Here is a 17,870-nt window from a genome sequence, read left to right as displayed (position 1 = left end):
CATATATTGCGAGTGAGAGCGTTCATACGGTTTCCTGCGGACCACTCATTTGTAGGTATTTCACAACGAGGCAAACAGCTGAAATATGCCTCCCGACAATGTTGGCAAAGTGGGCTTCTCGATATATCCTTATTTTTTGTAGTCCAGTCGTGTGTTTCCTATCTGTGACACTCTCTATAATGTGCGATCACTTCTCCAGTATTGATGCTAGTGGCGTTTGCGTGCACTTCGTAAAGAGCATCATCTTCGAAATCTGCGAGAGTTGTTGCTGACTTTGTTATTCAGATGGCACGTCTTGATCTATATTCTCGAACAAAGGCTCACCAGTGGTTTCAATATCTACGCCAGCTTTTAAATGACCGACGAAAAAGTGCTCCGAAGGAGAGGAAAAAAACTGGAGGGTCTTTTTTTTTTCTATGCAGAAGCCCAGCTTACGGCTGCGGCGTAGGCAAGTGCAGTATAGCAATGCCCAAAACATCAATATTTCTTTTTATTTTTAGGATTTATTCTTAGTGATTGAACAGCCAGATTTTAAGTTTTCTCAATTAAGCAGTCGAGTCAACAAACAGCAGGTATGGGAAATATCTGTATTGACATGGACAAATCGCTCGCTAGTGGATAAGAGCAAAATTTCTTGCTAGAGTCATTTTATAAACTACGGGCATTAATTTTAAACCAGCGTATCCGACTCACCACTACTCACGGGCGGAATTAGAAAAAGACGCGATGGCATTACCGTACCATTGGCTTGAGAATGCAAGACATTTATTTTAGAAACAGTGTCACAATGTTTTAATGACAATCTCCGGCGCATACATCGACGCATGCGCGCAGATTAGCGAAGCGTGTTTTATTTATATACTCTGAAAAATAGTGCTTATTCAAACACAGTATGAGGGTGTTGTTCATTACATGAGCAAAAAACACGTCGCAGACATACAGCTACCACTCCCAAGATGGCAAGAGGAGCGTGGAGTCTTCACACGTTATTTTAGGGCTGGTACGAGAAAATTAGTTATTATATACTTTGAACTTTCTGGAGATGGTTCTTTCACTGCTTGTCATGGTACAGCGACACTTCATGCGATTTGTTGGTAGAACTTTTTTCCTGTTCGGCGACAACGAACTTCGGGTGGGACCTAGGAAGCACTCGAAGAACGGATTAAAGTGCTTCAAAAAAGACCCCTCACTTAATGGCGAGTGTATGCGCGTGGACTACGCTGCAAAGGTCATCTTGCGTGACTTGTTTGAGCTGCGAATCTCACTCCCGGCGTTCCTTGTTCGTTTTTTAATTTTTGTTTGCACAGACCTTTGTAGACACGAGCGTCCCGATGTGTGTTTTCACAGTAGCGAATGTCTGTTGCAGAGCAGACACTTCTGTCACAGAATAAAAAATCAGTACTGAATACGGAAGTATTGTTTCAGCAACCATGCTTTCTCCTGTTCTGATTTGACGTTTTATTGCCAATTTAGATGCTTTATTGACTTCTTATAATAACCTTCCAATGCCACTCTTCGTACCCGAATTGGCGGTGTGCATAAGACAGGAGAACTACACGGGGTTCTTCTCTCACTTGTATTAAGGCACTTATGAATGCTAATTGTTAAGTTATGGTTAATGAGAAATCATCACTTGGCATATGAGGCTCATATTGTGACATCCGTCAGGCTTGACATCTGATGATACCAAACGCCACGACAGAGTGCTGGTGTCACAGTTCGGTGCCAGTTAAAGCTGAGCTTGCCGACACCACAAAGTAATTACTTTGCTTGGGGAAAAAAAAAAAAAAGACCCGAGTGTAGAGAAAAGGACAAGCCGCCGTCTCCATGGGGCCACCTCCTGCTTTTGGAGTGTACAGATCTTTACCGTCCAAGGGTACAGCGTGTTGAAGAGTTCTCTAACGGCGTGGAAGATGCTTTTTGAAGTTGCGGTTGCTCATTGATGTTGATCATTCGAACCGTATTCGCTGAAATGGAAACACTCCTTTTTTCCTAATGTTTTCCTGTTTCTAGCGCTATAATGTCGAGTCATCTAGCTTCTGTTCGTCAAGATCACTGTTGAATAAGCATTAGCTTGATGGTTGTGCTGTATACGGGGAAAGTACTCTTGTTTCCACTCCTGTTCTAATGTGTTCTTTTATTTATTTTAAGGGAGCTTGCTGTGCTTCTCACGCATCTTCAATCTCACATTGCACTCTCATCTTCGCTACAATAATCTGGTGAACATCAACCTCTGCTTCTAAAACTATCTATGTCAACAGCGTCTTTCTCTCATTGTCCATTTTATTGAAAAGCTCATGCTGGTTTTCTCAAAGTCTGGTGAAAATTTTTCCACTCCTACATAGGTGGGCCATCCACATGCAGAAGATGTTCGATTTTTGTGATGACTTGCGCGTCGGCCTTGCATACTTGAGTTAGCTTCTCGAATAAGGCCTCCAGGATCTTGTCCAATGTCAGAAAAAGAAAAATTCACTGGCCTGCAGTTTACGAGGCAAAGTCGGCGTCAACGTGGTGTCCGTCACAGAAGTTTCGCATGACAAAGTTTGGGGCATTATAGAGCTGTCATAGTCCACGATCTGGGCACGGGTAGGGTTAGGCGTCACACACAATTTTCACCCAAAGGCGGCCTAACAAGAGCCCTCCAGGGTGCAGAAGCAGTCGAGAATTCGTCAAATCTGCTCCGTCTCACCCCTGAAGGTCTTTTCCCACTGGTTTCATGGCACCAGAGTCCTTCAATGCTTTTGTATTGAAGGACTCTGATGGCACTAAATTGGTGAGAAAAGGACGAGCTGCCGTACCCATTGCGAACACCCATTATGTTCAACACCGTTTTGGCCACTCCCGAAACTAACTTGACTTATCCTGAAGGAGGTTGATTTTTACCCTTAGAAACACAGTTGATTTAAGTTCGAGACCCACCTGTTCCCCATTCTTAGTAGCTCAGTGGGCTCTGGTTGCGCTGAAAGTTCTTCCGCGATCTTCTCTGCAAGAGCTACGTCAGACTGATTTAGATTATGGGAAAATATTTGGGACCCTTCCACGAATGCCGATTGTGACAACCTTGAGAAAGTTCAGAGCATAGCTACAAAGTACGTTATCGGTTGCTATGAAAGAAACCTTAGCAATACTGCTACAAAGGAAATATTAAAATATGCGCTTAAAGAAAAAAAATGAAGGCACATGTTGCACTTGATGCTGTTTTACAATATAATCAGAATAGACCGCAATCAGTATATCGCTCAGCCTCATTATATATCAGATTGAATAGATCATGAACTCAACGTTAGAGATTGCAGCTGGAGTTCTAATCGTTTTAAAATCACTCTTTTTTCAAAAACAGTTTCTGAATTGATTAGTCTGCCTACAGACACCCTCCCCCCTCCCACTGTAAGGCCTGAATGGCGCTGTAGATATGAGAGTAAATAAATAAAAATAAGCTGGAAGTTGTCAGTTTGATTCCCGGGAAACATGCTACAATTCATAAAGGGGAAAATGCCATAATCACTAGTATTTGGCTAAGTGCACGCAAATGAACGTACATTTTAATCACAGGGTGGCGTAATTTGGCACCATGTAGCAAAAAAAATCCATTTAGACATGTTTATGAAAGATTTAAATGTCAATGAGGCTTCACAAAAGATGGAAACGGGTTCATTTATTATCGGTGAAAAACACGTGAACTTAGGAGCCACCCAATGTGACAATAAAAGGGAGAAAAAGACAACTTTCGATGAAAAAAAATTCTCAGATGATGTGGTACTTCATAATTTATTGATTGTGCTTCTTTAGTCGTTTTACCTATAGTATCCTTCCTCACATTTCTGCAAAAAACAGGTCATTTATGTAAAAAGGAAATTTTGTAAGCAAATGAATAATAATCGCAAGAATAGGTAATGTTCTGGGCAAAAACGCAACTATTATTTCGTCAACTCTCCATGCACATCAGTGATGCATATAATTCATTGTGCAACGTAATGGCAACCACGTATCCACACAAGCACATTTACCAACTGGTAAACGCATAAAAAGATTTTTCGGGAGCTTCTTTCATTTGTCAATAAACACACACCTGGAGAGCTTCAAGACAAAAAAACAGATGAGTACTTATTTGCGACTAATAAGAAGTCCACCAAGCGTAGAGAATAGGGTCAATTAAAACTTGAAGAGACCAAAGGAAGTATCAATCAGCTGCAGTAACCCTTTGAAGTTAACAAAACAGCTACTTGCGTCTGGCTATCCTGAACGCAAATATATGCTGTGTACCTTGAAAATGGTGCTGTAGACAAGCAGGCACACTGGCATCCTAGTCATTATCTTCAACTCAATGCTGTTCCACCTCAAATTATTAATCGACACCGAACATGTCATTAGTTTTTCTTTCAATATAAATATATTTCTTCTAATACAATATATAAGCTCCTTCATAACCGTACAATAACGGCAGAAGTCGTTTTTTAGAGGCTTCGGGCTGTAATGGCCCTTACACTGGTGGTTTTCTCGACGCGAAACTCGTGGCACACCGCTCTATCATCGGCAATGGGAGGAAATGCACGCCATCTAATATATACATGTCATGGCTTATATTCGGAACACCCCGATGTCCTACCGCAAGCTGACCTTTGCTACAGTGTCGCGATCAGCTTTAAATGCTGGATACGTTATATAACAGATTCAACAAACATTCTTTCGCTTCATAAAATTACAGCGCACGCCTAGTACGAGCGCACACACAGTGCGTCAGGTCCTTATGCAAAGACTTGCTGTGAAAAATTCGGCAGACCCCACGTACCTGGGAATCGACGTTATGCGAAGCATGTGGAGGGAAGTTGACCGTGTTGCATTTTTTTATTGTGCGACACGTCATGAAATGACGCTAAATATATGTACAAGTGTTGAACGCACAGACATATGTTTAAAAGTTGCAAATGCTGACATAACCAGCTGTTTTCATTTGCGCAACAATGCTAACTGGAACATGCGTATTTCTAACAACAGAAGCTGATATGAAGCGCTGATGCATGCTCGCGAAGATCCTGGTCCTGAACACTGCTACATAAATCAACTTTAGTGCATGGCACCTAACCACAATTCACATTAACCCGACGTTAAAGATGTATCAAAGGAGTACAAATCTAATGTTTATAAAATTGGGTAGGCAGCACTGCAACCACTATTGACGTTTCACGAAGATTAGCGCCTATTTAAAAAGTAGCTCTGAGACCTCGCGTAGCTCTGTGATGGAATGCTTCATTACCTCGCAGAATTATTTGTTTCGATTCCAGCTGGAACCTAGACATTTATTGTAAGCCTCCTTTGGGATGACGCTACGGATGTCAGGTACTGCTTAACGCTCACGTGTTAAAATTGCCCATGTGCGTTCTCGTCGTTCTTGGGTAGATACTAAGTGTCAATCCCATGTGGCACATAGCCGCATACCAGCGGCACATACACACCCGTGGGTATATGCCACTGTCTGGCGGAAAGTATTTGACGATGTACGCGACGGGATTGTGACATGATTCATGTCTTGACGAGCGCGTCATATTCGTCAAACCATCTTACCCTCCCATGCTAATTTTGGTTCACGCCAAGTTTAGGGGGTGACCACAGAGAACACAAAAAGTAAGCGGATAAATAGATAGACAGATAGATAGATAGATAGATAGATAGATAGATAGATAGATAGATAGATAGATAGATAGATAAACAGATAGATAGACAGACAGACAGACAGACAGACAGACAGATAGATAGATAGATAGATAGATAGATAGATAGATAGATAGATAGATAGATACGCTTGAAGTCACTGAAGTTCGCTAATAAATGCCTCGCATTTAGAAATGTTTTGTTGGCACAGAGCACCTTATAAGCTAAGCTAAGAATGTTTCATTGCTTTCGCGGTGGTAGAAATCATGGCTTTTGTTCAGGCGGGCTGCCGCTATACAGTTTATTAGCGGACTTTGTTGCTGTTTTGGAAACTGGCAACATCAGTAGACTTTTGGTAGCGCCTAGAACTTATGGACACCTGAGAGATATGTTAAACATAAGTGACCAGGAGTATCCCATGTGTCATGTCATGAATGAAGAGTACTTTTTTGTCACGTTTGCCACGGACTTTCAAAGAGCAAAGGTTGTCGTACAACGGTTACACATGTAACTTGACGTAAACAATCCCAGAGCGTACATTACTGGGGACTACAACATGTGCTTTGCTACGCTGCTTTTGCTAAAGCAAAATTTGCGTACCGGCTCAACAGTTTGTCAGAAAAAAGGTGCACTGCCTTCGTCCTGCAGGGCAAAAGAATACAATAGGTGGGAATAGCAACTAAAATGCAGCGTCCATAGGTCTGTGTGATAAATAGTAGAAAAGAATGGGTGACACTGCGTTAGCACTCGCTATATTAACAATACCTGGCACTATTATTAAAACTACTGACGAATATTTTATGTGGGAGCCAACAAGACTCACAAACGTTCATCTTTGGAACGGAACACATTTATCTGAGCTAGTTTTTTCTGATAACAAGAAGTGTTGTGTGTTTTGTAGCTTTCTGCTACAAATGCGTGGTTCACAACTGCTAACATTTATTCCAACTACGTTTTATTGAAATAACAAGTCATTACATGGTGACCTTAAGTTGCTCATCATGCTTCCATGTGTAAACTATTGTCTCAAGCGATTCTACACAGCTGAAAGAACCTCAAGCGATTCCACTCAGCTGAAAGCAAACACGTGCCTTGGCCATTATTGTTGTGCATTTTTGAGAGCTGCAGCTGCTAAGTATTTTGAAAAGCAAAAAAGCAGAGATAGGGAAACTTACACAGGAATATTTATAATGTTTTAGCGCTGTGCAGCATCACTGATGTTTAGGAAAAAGTGATCAAAACAGATCTGGGGCATTGCTAGTACATTTAGTGGTGAATACGCTTCTGTAGCTCCAACGTTACACTGAAGAAGAGTGGTCACTCAGGACACATTGCCATGATGTGACCGTTGAGTGCTGTAGTTCTTTCAAAATACTTTCATACCGGTGTACTGAAAAAAAAGATTATTCTTGTTCTAGACTAAGAGGCAGTAGTACTGGTTTGGTGCCAAAGCAGTGGTGCGAGAGCAGAAAGTCAAACGCGACCAAATTCCGCAAGGAAAAGGATTCAGAATTCAACAACACTCCTAGTTAAAATTTGTCCATATCCCTTCACCGCAATCCACTAAAATAATGAAATGTGCTTCTCGATAAGGACGGATACTGCAGTGGTGGCATAGGGTGTGTTGTGTTTCCAGCCGAGCAAGTGAAAAACATTTACATGTACGTCCGTTTGAGTATGCAGCAAAGGCACCGAAAGGTGAGAATTGAGCACATAAAAAGATAGAAATGGTAGGCTTCTCACTTGGCCCAAAGAATATGAATCATGCGTGCAGATGGTGAACATTCGCCAATTCTTCGCTTATTAACGGTTGTCAAGTAAACTCAGCCAGGACTTTGATGTGCTTAGGAGTGAGGAGACAGCTTAAGTCGTAATAATTGCGCTTTTTATGCGTGCAATTATCCACTGGTCTGATGAAAAATATTTCACCATATTGACGTATTGAGGTACTCGACGATAGACTAATTTTTAATAGGGATGCAGTGTATGTAGTCGATCAAGCCGGCACAAGTGAACATTAACTGCCATGTAATGAGCACAAACCCACATTAACCAGTGAGAGACCGTAATCGTAGCACGCAAATTGCTACGATATGCCAACACACTGCCACTACCCTATAGCCTTTCAGGCTTCACCATTTATCAGTCACCATTACCACTTATCAACTCTGTCGATGTGTATTAAAGGCACAAGGAAACATTTTGCAGTACGTCGTACACATTGTATGAACACAACTGGTGCACTTGTGTATCTTGTGTCTGCAGCCTCCACAACGAACCTGTCGCTAAAATCGATCGGATTGATATGTGGGGTTTAACGTCCCGAAACCACCTTATGAAAGATGCCGCTAAAATCATCTCGCGAACTATATCCCTGATCATTATAGTGCATCACAAAGAAAATGGCAGAAAAGACGATACTAAAACAAAAGAAACGGAATTTAATGTTTTTCAAGTCCAGCCTTGTATTCGTATCGTCCTTTCCACTTATTGTGCTCTGCCGTTGTCTATACGAAGGTAAATACTTGTGAAGCTATGCAGTTTATCCCCTTTTTGCGGTGGTAGCCTTCGTTCCAGAAACTTCGTCTGGCGTAGAGTAGTGAGCAATATAAGAGGCAACCCCAATTTACTTAACAAAGTCTAGAACCGCTAAACGCACTTGGCAAGCGTGAAAGTGCTGGTATCACTAAATGATTAAGGTAAGTTTTTTTGTTACAAGTCAAGAGGCAGCGTTGGCATTGTTATACTACAAATAATTGTTTACTAAACATAAATACTGTGTTCGCTTTAAAATTGTTTCCGACAGTGTGTAATCGCTGCAGTGGAATACTGTGAATTGCTCTTATGAAATTCGATAAGCGGTATACAATAAGCTTGCATTATTTCGATGATATTGTTGCGTGGTTTTCACTGTCGTTAACAGTGCGTATTGGTATATACCCTGAAAGGCGTTTAGAAATAAGTTGAGCCCCGCCGTGGTTGTCGAGTGGCTAAGGTACTCGGCTGCTGACCCGTAGGTCGCGGGATTGAACCTCGGCTGCGGCGGCTGCATTTCCGATGGAGGCGGAAATGCTGTAGGCCCGTGTGCTCAGATTTTGGGGCACGTTAAAGAACCCCAGGTGGTCGAAATTTCCGGAACCCTCCACTACGGCGTCTCTCATAATCATGTGATGGTTTTTGGACGTTAAATCCAACAAATCAATCAATCAATTAAACACTAAGGTGAAGTGGATGTTGTAGTCCTAATTTAATGTACTACGTGTCATTATCATTTCATTTCTTTAAAATCTCCTATCATTTTCGAAAAACCTTTCACAATTTCAAACTACTCATTCTTTGCCTATCCCCCAGATTGAGTACGTGTCATTATTTTTGAAGAAAAAAACGAACAAACAATCTTGCGTGAGCTTCATTTGGGCTTTGCGACTGATACACGGTAATTGGCACGTAACGATATATTGTGCGAGCTGTCTTTTGTCTTGAAAGCACAGTATTAGTAGTCTTTTGTGCACCCTGAGCTAACCGGCATGGTTGCTAACGATTGATGATTGAGAGTGGATAAAAATTCAAATTGACATTGCTCAGGACAAGATTTCAATCAACTAAAGTTTATCCAACCATGAGTGGATTTATTCTATGTATTGTTCACAGTACTCCTTAAAAGAAAAAAAAAATGTTATCGTAACCAGCATATATGCACGAGAATTCATTTCCCGCTCTTCTGAATTTTTGTTTTGACGCAGCAGCTATCAACGAAAGTGCTTACTTGAGTGTACAAAGGTGCCAGGAGATCCAGAAAAAAGAAAGAGAAGAGAATGAAGGTGTGAAGGAGAAACGAAAGAGGGCGAGTACTTCTAAGTGAGGGAGGTGAGAAAGCTCACTTCGAGGAGTTTCAGGCTGTCAATTTATATAGCATCAAATGTGTTGTGGCTCTGACGGGTTGGTTATCCTTGAACTTAGCTTGTATTATAGCGCGACACATATTAAAAGGAAACAAAAATGGGAAAAGACAACACAGACGTCAGGAAACGTAGACGCTAAACTTCCAACTGTTTATTTCGTGTCCTTCACATCCATCTTACACATGCGTGAAAAAAAAAAAAAAACTCACCTTGCTCCCTATTCCAAGATATGCCATTACTTTATACGTCAGTGCAATTGACGGCGAACTCACACATAAGTTACCCATATCTGCTATAGCTTCGGGCTCTTAAGCTTGACTTGTTAGTTGATTCCGAGACCGGCCAATAAAGATGCAGTTGTACAGATCAGGGAAGCGCTCACAATGTTTGCAGTGCGCTGCTTGGAATCCTCCCGCTGAAAGTTTATTCCTTGCATTGTAGTCGTCTTCCCGTAGTCTAGTGTTAGGACGCCGCATCATATGTCCTATAAAGTACTTCCCGCACGATAATAAAAACTTTTAAACAGTGAACAATGCAGCACTGACAATCTACGTATGTCACCTGCTGTCTCTTATCACGTATATAGGTGAGTGACTCTAATTGGGCAGGTCAACTTTCAAAGCTCCGCTAGTTTTTTTTTTGATTGGAGGGGGGGGGGGGGAAGACATTACGCCTACGTTAGTAAGCTGGGCTACTTTCTTCAAGTTGTGGGAAATAGTGGGCATATGCGTGATCACAGCTTCTCCGCCTTAATGATAGACTACAGGAACACGACTACAACGAAAATAAACTTTCAGCGAAAGGAGTCCTAGCAGCGCACTGCAAAGGTTGTGGGTGCTCCTCTGATCATTACAGCTGCATCGTTATTGGCCATATTCGGAATTAGCTGACGCTTGAACTCAAAGCAGCCGAAGGAATAGCAGATATGGGTAACTTGGCTGTGAGTTCCCCATCAGTTGCACTGACGGATAGACAAATGGCGTATTTTGGAGTGAGGCCACGTGCAAGAGGAGTTGTGTTTTTACGCAGTATAAGATGGATGTGAAGGGCATAAAATACACAGTTATAAGTTTAGCCCCTATACTTTTCTTGAAGTCTGTGTAGTCTTGTCCTTTTTTTTCCTTTTCATATGTGCCGTGCTATTGCTAAGTTGAAGCCAAGCCAAGATTACAGAGCATGCAGATATTTAACCATAACGCTATATACAAACTTCTACAGAAAATTTTTCCGGTGAATACTTCAAAATTATGTGAAAATTTGAGCATATCATTATCATATTTTAGTCGAGCTTTTGATGAAATACAAAGTAGGAACCGAACTTCGTGTAGGACACTGTACGTTTCTTAGCATGAAACGAGGGATTCCAATAATTTTTGATGCAATGACTTAAAAAATTCACTGAAATCGCAAAAAAAGGTCGTTTAGATTATTGCTTTTAATTGAAACTGACGATTCATCCGGTTCCAGTAGTGTACCCCAGCCGCCTCCTTTTGGGGCTGGACATGCGTTAAGAAACTCCGCTACCTACTTATGTTTAAAGAAACGCTGCAACACTTTTTTCAGCGTGGTCTGAAAATGACGCCGATACGTAGCAGAACCTTCTGAAAACGTTAGAACTAGACTTTAGAGCGCAGAACTTTACCCGGAATTTTTAAAAAGTTTACTGAGCGAACCTAACGGGCAGGCGGAAGATTCAAGATAGCCACAGGACACGAAAGATGGTTGTGCTCTAGCGCCGATCTCGCGGTGCCTTTCTCTCCGATGATGCTTGTTGTTCCCCGGTGTTGTCATCATTCATTCATAATAACATCTTCAGAGACTGTCTCTCTAAATACGCATCAGAGAGACAGTCTCTGAACATGGGCTTAAAAATGCAACATGACACAAATTTCGAGTTAAAAATATTCGAGGCCTATGGCAGAACACCTCCAGTGCGTTAGACTCTACAAAAGCGCTACTGACGTTCTTACGGACAACAGGCTTGAACGAACCGTTGTAATTAGTGCAGTGCGCGTAAGTAATTTTATGTGTTATGTGACTGTTATGCGTGTATGTAACTGTATGTGTTGTGTGTTTTTCATTCACCCGTCAACTGGAGTAGCCTGTCAAGTGAAAAACCAGCCAAACCTCTCCAGCTTCCCATTAAAATAATTCTCTCTCTCTCTCTGCCCCCCGTCGAGAAAGATGAAGTCATCCTGGCGATCTAACATGTGGGAACGAGTGGGTTGAACTACGCCTTCAAGTGGTCCACGTGAACAATGTCGTGTCCACGCTGACGATGGTCACTGAGCGGCGTAAGCTGTTCAATGGCGCAATTGACGGGCAATGTGCACTCTACCACTCGGTATGGACCACGTTAATTTGAAAGTAGCTTGGTAGACAAAGCAGGTGCACAGGGTGGTATATACAGCCTTACAAGCCTTCCAGGGTGAACTTTGCGGCAGGGAGGTGGTCGTCATCGCGGGCTCGATTCTGGCGTTGCTGGTCGGCCGTAGTAAACTGCTTTGCTAGGTGGCGTAATTCTTCGGCGTGACGGGCGGCTTCAGACACGGCCGTGCACTCAAATACATCTGGTGCGTATGGCAGCAAAGTGTCAATAGTGTGCGATGGTTGACGTCTGTATAGAAGGAAGATTGGGGAAAAGCCGGTGGTGACTTGGGTAGCAGTGTTGTACGCGTAGGTCGCAAACGAAAGAACCAGGTCTCAGTTAGTTTGTTCAGATGCCACATGCGTCGCGGGCATGTCACCCAGAGTCTGATTAAATCGCTCAGTCAGGCTATTTGTCTGAGGGTGGTAAGCGGTGCTCATCCGGTGTACAATATGGCACTGACGGAGAAGTGTTTGAATTACGTCGAATAGACATACACGGCCCCGGTCACTGAGGAGCTCGCGAGGAGGGCTATGACGTAACACAAAACGACGGAGGATGAAAGCTGCGACATCCTGAGTGGTCGCCATAGGAAGAGCAGTGGTTTCGGTGTACTGTATCAGGTAATCTACAGCAACGATAGCCCACCGGTTACCTGCTGTGGCCAATGGCAATGATTCATTAAGGTCAATTCCGACGCGATCAAATGGGCGGTCGGGGCACGCAAGTGGCTGTAGTGGAGCTGCTCCTGTATTCGGTGGCTGTTTCCGTCACTGACACTCGTTGGCAGCCGTGAATAAACTGTCGAACAAAAGTAAACATCCCACGCCAGTAGTACCGCTTTATTAAACGCTCGTAGGTCTTGAAGACACTGGCGTGACCGCATAGCGGGTTAGAGTGAAATGATGCAAAGACTGTAGAGCGCAGCTTTCGGGGAATAACGAGCAGCCACTTCCTGCTATCTGCTAATTGCGCCGGTACAAGAGGCCACCTCGAATGGTGAAGTGCGAAGCCTGGCGTCGCATTGTTCGAGTGGTTGGAAGTGTTGGTACCTCAGATAAAAGGTCCAGAAGCGAAGTTATCCATGGATCGTCGCGCTGTGCAGAGGTCATTGTGTCAATGTGAAGAGCTGACAGCGCGTGTTCTATATAGGATATAGAGGCAGTCTCAGTGGATCGTGGTGATCACGAGAGCGCATCAGCATCGGCATGTTGGCAGCCGGAACGGTACACGACACGTCTGTCCTGCTCTTGAAGTCGCAGAGCCCAATGAGCAAGGCGACCTGATGGATCCTTCAACGACGACAACCAACATGAGGCATGATGATCTGTAACTACAGCAAACGTGCGACCATATAAGTATGGGCGAAACTTGACAATCGCCCAAAGTATGGCTAAGCATTCTTTTTTCGGTAGCACTGTAGTTTACCTCCGCCTTGTTGCCCCGCCACGGTGGTCTAGTGGCCAAGGTACTTGGCTCCTGACCCGCTGGTTCAAATCCCGGCTGCGGCGGCTGCCATCGATGCCATCGATGAACTTATCCCCCACGTCCTAACAATTTCTGCGCCCAAAGTTCTCATGCACTGCCTCCGAGATCGCGGGCACTGCTAGGTTCCTGCATCTCAGTTGGTATTGCATTGCCTCTGTGATCGGCCCACCTTCGACCGAGCGATGGTATCGTATGATCACGTTGCCTCACGAGATGACCTTTGAGAGGTTGTAGTGACGTCATCATGACATCAGAAGCTTTTGCAGTTCCTGGGACTTTATGTTATAGCATGACGTCATCACGCGGTGAGGATTTTCTGCATGCCTCATGTTCACGCCGACTGCCAGTTTTTGCGTTTGATGATGTACCTTAGGCGATTCCTTAGGCGTCCTAGCATGGCGATTCACGTGGATAGAATGTGGGTTTCGCTAACGTAAAACAGTAAAATAAAAGTTTTTATTTTTTATTTTTTATTTATATTTATTTTATTTCCACCAAAACAGATACAATGGCGGAAAATGAGGAGACGGCAAAAAAGCTGCAGTTATTGCAGCTTGACTAAGCACCGTCCACCTTACGTCGGCAATGACAGGGTAAAAACCAAATACAATAAAATGAAAAAAAAGTATTATAAAGCAAGAAACAATACAAGCAGAAGGCAAAGTAAATGACATGCAAGTGCATAGTTCCGTGCACTCGTCCGAAATGAATGGGAAAACTTAACGTGTCTTACCTTGGCTGCCCATGTCTGAACTCCGGTGTACCGGTGGCGGTTCTCCAGATAACTGCCAAAATAGCTGGGCTGCAGTTCTCGTATCCTCATATGGGGAAACGCATTCATATGGGGAAACACCACAACACAAAATATTCAGATGATGGAAACACTTCAAAAGAAAGCAGTTCGAGCTATTGCGAATGTTTCTTTCTCCGAACATACGGAAGAGCTTTTTCGGCAAATTAAAATAATAAAAGCTGGTGATATTTGGAAACTGAAAACTCTACAATGCTACAAGAGTGCTATGCTAGGAAAGCTAGATTCATTTTTAACCTTCGCTGATCTACAAGAAAACAAAAGTACATATTCATTTCGCCGTCAGGCCCCATGGCATATTCCTTTTTCTCGTACAAATTATGGAGAACAGCGCCTTTGTCATACACTGCCTTCCCTACTTAACCATTTCAACAGACAAAGTGTTGATGTGTTACCGCTAACCAAACTAAAATGTTGGACCTGTTCCTGTAACGGCTCATTAGCATAGGATTAGAAAAAAAATCCCACCGGTTGTTGATAGCATGCTACTGCTATAGTAATTTTCTATGTAATAAAGAAAGTGTTTCTCGGTTGTACTTTGTAGCTGCTGTATAGCTGTTTTTAATTTATACATTTCTCTTCTTTCATCGCAATGTTTATTTTATATTCAGTTGAAATTTTATTATTGCTTTAATGCTTTATACTTTGTAACATGTTTTCTTCTATTGTTTTGTAACAAACTTCAACACTGTCTGCCTGGGGGACCGGAGCTTTGTCAAGCCGAAGAACTATCGGCTTTTTCTCCAGTTCTCCCTTTTTAACCTTTGTATGAAATGGTGAAAATAAAAGATTTTGATTTCGTTCGATTTGAAATAGAATTGTTCCACCGATATCTTGGCGACCCGCTGCATAAGCAGCATTCAGGTCTTCGTGGAATCCTGAGAGCAGTTCCACGCTTTGTCCGCACATAGCGACATGCAAGGAGGCCGTGAGGGCCAGCAGATCCTCGATCTCTCTGGCGTACACAGCTGCGAATCGCTGGCCCGGCCAGAGAACCAAGAACGTAGCTGATATCTGGGATTCCTGAGACATGGGATCTCGGCAGTACTCTATGAGGCAAGCGTAATGCGATCCGTGGTAATGCCACGCCCTCATCACAGTGTGAGGACAACGTATTCTCACTATATCCGCCAAGTAGACCAAAAGCCTAACGTAGTCGACCATGAGTGCTCCGGCGCTGAAGCGAAGCAGTAGCCACGGACAAAAACGTTGTGTCACCATGAGCCAGCAGTAGAGACTTGTGATACGATCCAGGAACACTGGGACGCTGGGAAACCTTGACAGAGAGCGGCATATTTGCACGATGGCAGCGACTCGCCGCCAGTAAAAGAGCTGCGGAAGCCAATTCAATTGCATTCGGTGCAGGAGTTCGATATCTTCCGAAGAAGCTCGTGAGATGCGAGCGAACAGGTCTGCCATGAATCGCTCTACCATATCCTCGTAACAGGCGGAGACTGGAATCTCTGAGCTAATGGGGCGTATTGATCGGCCACGCGTCCAGCGGTAGCTTATTGTTAGACCGGAAATAGCAGTTGCTGGCAGAGAGAAGGCCCACGAAGCAGGCAATGGGGGTGGTAGCTTGGCCACTCGTGACTGCGATATTAGCGGACGTAATTTAGCGCTCGCTTCAAACCAAATGTAGTCTTGAGGAGTGCTAAGATTTTCAAAGGTAACTATAGTCGGGTACAACTTTAAAAGACAAGAGAGGCCCCGCCCCAGATGAACGAAGCGCAGCAGTCAATTCGCTCCGCGGCCTAAGAAATAGTCCCACTCGATAGAAATTGTGATTGCTTCTAAAACGCGTGTTTTTTTGTACTAGTAAGATTCTTGTATCGTGATGAGTGCTTTGGTAAAATTATAATGATGAAAATGCTACAGCACATACCGGATTGCACATGTCGACAAGCAACGTCCCTCACACATCATGCTCAATTTGAGAAGTGGCATGGAAGCACATTTCAGTGCTAGCATATCTGAATTGAAACACTATTGTTCCCTGATCATTCTGGGCGAGCTCGAAAGGCTCATTCAGACAGCTAGACGCACAGCTATGTTATCGCACTGCTGCCAACGATTGGTATTTTGCGCGATGAGCTGAAAACAACAAAGGCAGCGTGTTCTCCGTCGGTGGGGTCGCCGGCCATCCGGCTCATGACGTCACCTGAAGTGCGTGCCAACGTTACTAGAATATTCTAGTAACGTTGGTGCGTGCCTACTGGTAGAGGCTCGTGTGAATCCGCCTTTCAGGGGAAAATGCCGCTGCCTTCTAAATTTGTACTTGACTGTAGTGTATTCGATGGCGTGATGTAAACAGATATAGGAACGTGACTGGAGCGGTGACCGTGCAACACCTATGCGAGGCAGTCGGCATGCAGGTGTGCGAGGAATGGGAGAGAGCTGCGCGACACAGCCTTCGAGATTAAAATGAAGCGTGTCACACGATATCGTTCGCGGTCTGGGCGCTCTCAGTGCGCCATATTCAACGATATCGAATAACGACAGATTGGAGAGTAGTAAAAAATTACGGTAGCCTTGCTCAATTGGTATCAAGCCTGAACCAAGTGTGGAGGAGCTCGGCAGCCATCTTTGTCTATCTTAGGTGTTTGACTTCTTTCCTTATCTGCTTCTTGTTTTGCAGTAATCTTGTGCTTTGGTATTTATACTTTTAATTTTGGTACTATTTTTTTACTTATTTTACCTTGTGCCCGGTTCCACCACCGCTACAGTGACTGTATTTCTGTCGTGGAAAGGACGTCTAAAGTGAACCATGCGTAGATGCGTAGCAGCAAGAGCTAACGCTTACGCTGGCGGCCGCACTGATGCTCATCGCTGCGTTGCGAAGGAAAGAAACCTCGAGAGGCGCAAAGCACGCAGTGACGAATCGATATTTCCTACAGGAACATGCCAATCGCTGTCAATAGGCAATTACAGGCAGAAGAAAGCCTATTTGCACAGAGACCTGCAGCCCGTTTTTAATTAACCCGCATGCTGCGAATTTCTGTTGTTCTATGACGCAAACGAAATCCCCTCGGAGATTTAACGATCCATATCCCGTAAATTAAGAAGTGTTTGTGCTTTCCATCATAAATCGAGCCAAAATGAATGGTGTAACAAAACAATAATGCCTTTAGTGGACTCCGAAGGTCTGGACGATGTTTCTTTTTGTTGTAGAAAAAATTAACAATGTGTACGCTGGTATATTATGCTGTGCGTTGCCCCGCCGCGGTGGTCTAGTGGCTAAGGTACTCGGCTGCTGACTCGCAAGTCGCGGGATCAAATCCCGGCTGCGGCGGCTGCATTTCTCATGATTACAAATAAGCAGCGCACGACGTTTTACACAAAGAGAGACGATAGGGACACCGCTGCACTCTCAACTAGTTTATTTCGTAAACGACCTTGGTTATTATACAACAAGACGGTGTACCACGTGCTACAATGACAACGTATTTTCTAAAAAGCCAACTTCGCAATCGCTCAAAGTAATCGATGCTTGGCTTATACAGTAATCTTTTCTTTTTGCGATGTGGAAGGCCTCGATCACTTCCCTTGTCATCTTATCTCTGTGGCTGGAAAGAATTTTAGTCTCAGAGAACAGCGGGGAACAGCCACATTCTAAGCAATGCCGTCTTAAGTGCGAGTAAGCATTATTAGC

General features: G+C 43.6%; 2 protein-coding genes across 9 annotated transcripts in view; one reads left to right on the top strand and one right to left on the bottom strand.

Moving 5' to 3' along the window:
- The window catches only part of LOC142769035 (snake venom metalloproteinase acutolysin-C-like), a 40,273-nt gene extending 30,102 nt beyond the window's left edge, over nt 1–10,171 (bottom strand). For all 3 annotated transcript variants that reach the window (XM_075871830.1, XM_075871832.1, XM_075871833.1), the window contains exon 1: nt 1–10,171. The gene's annotated coding sequence lies outside the window, so the exon portion shown is untranslated.
- LOC119187166 (uncharacterized) overlaps nt 1–17,870 on the top strand; it is a 395,971-nt gene that overhangs the window by 139,518 nt on the left and 238,583 nt on the right. The window lies entirely within an intron of this gene.

The sequence above is a fragment of the Rhipicephalus microplus genome, chromosome 8 (assembly GCF_043290135.1).
Source record: "Rhipicephalus microplus isolate Deutch F79 chromosome 8, USDA_Rmic, whole genome shotgun sequence".
NCBI lineage: Eukaryota > Metazoa > Arthropoda > Arachnida > Ixodida > Ixodidae > Rhipicephalus > Rhipicephalus microplus.
Note: the sequence above shows the minus strand (reverse complement) of the source record. Positions and strands in the feature narration are given on the sequence as shown.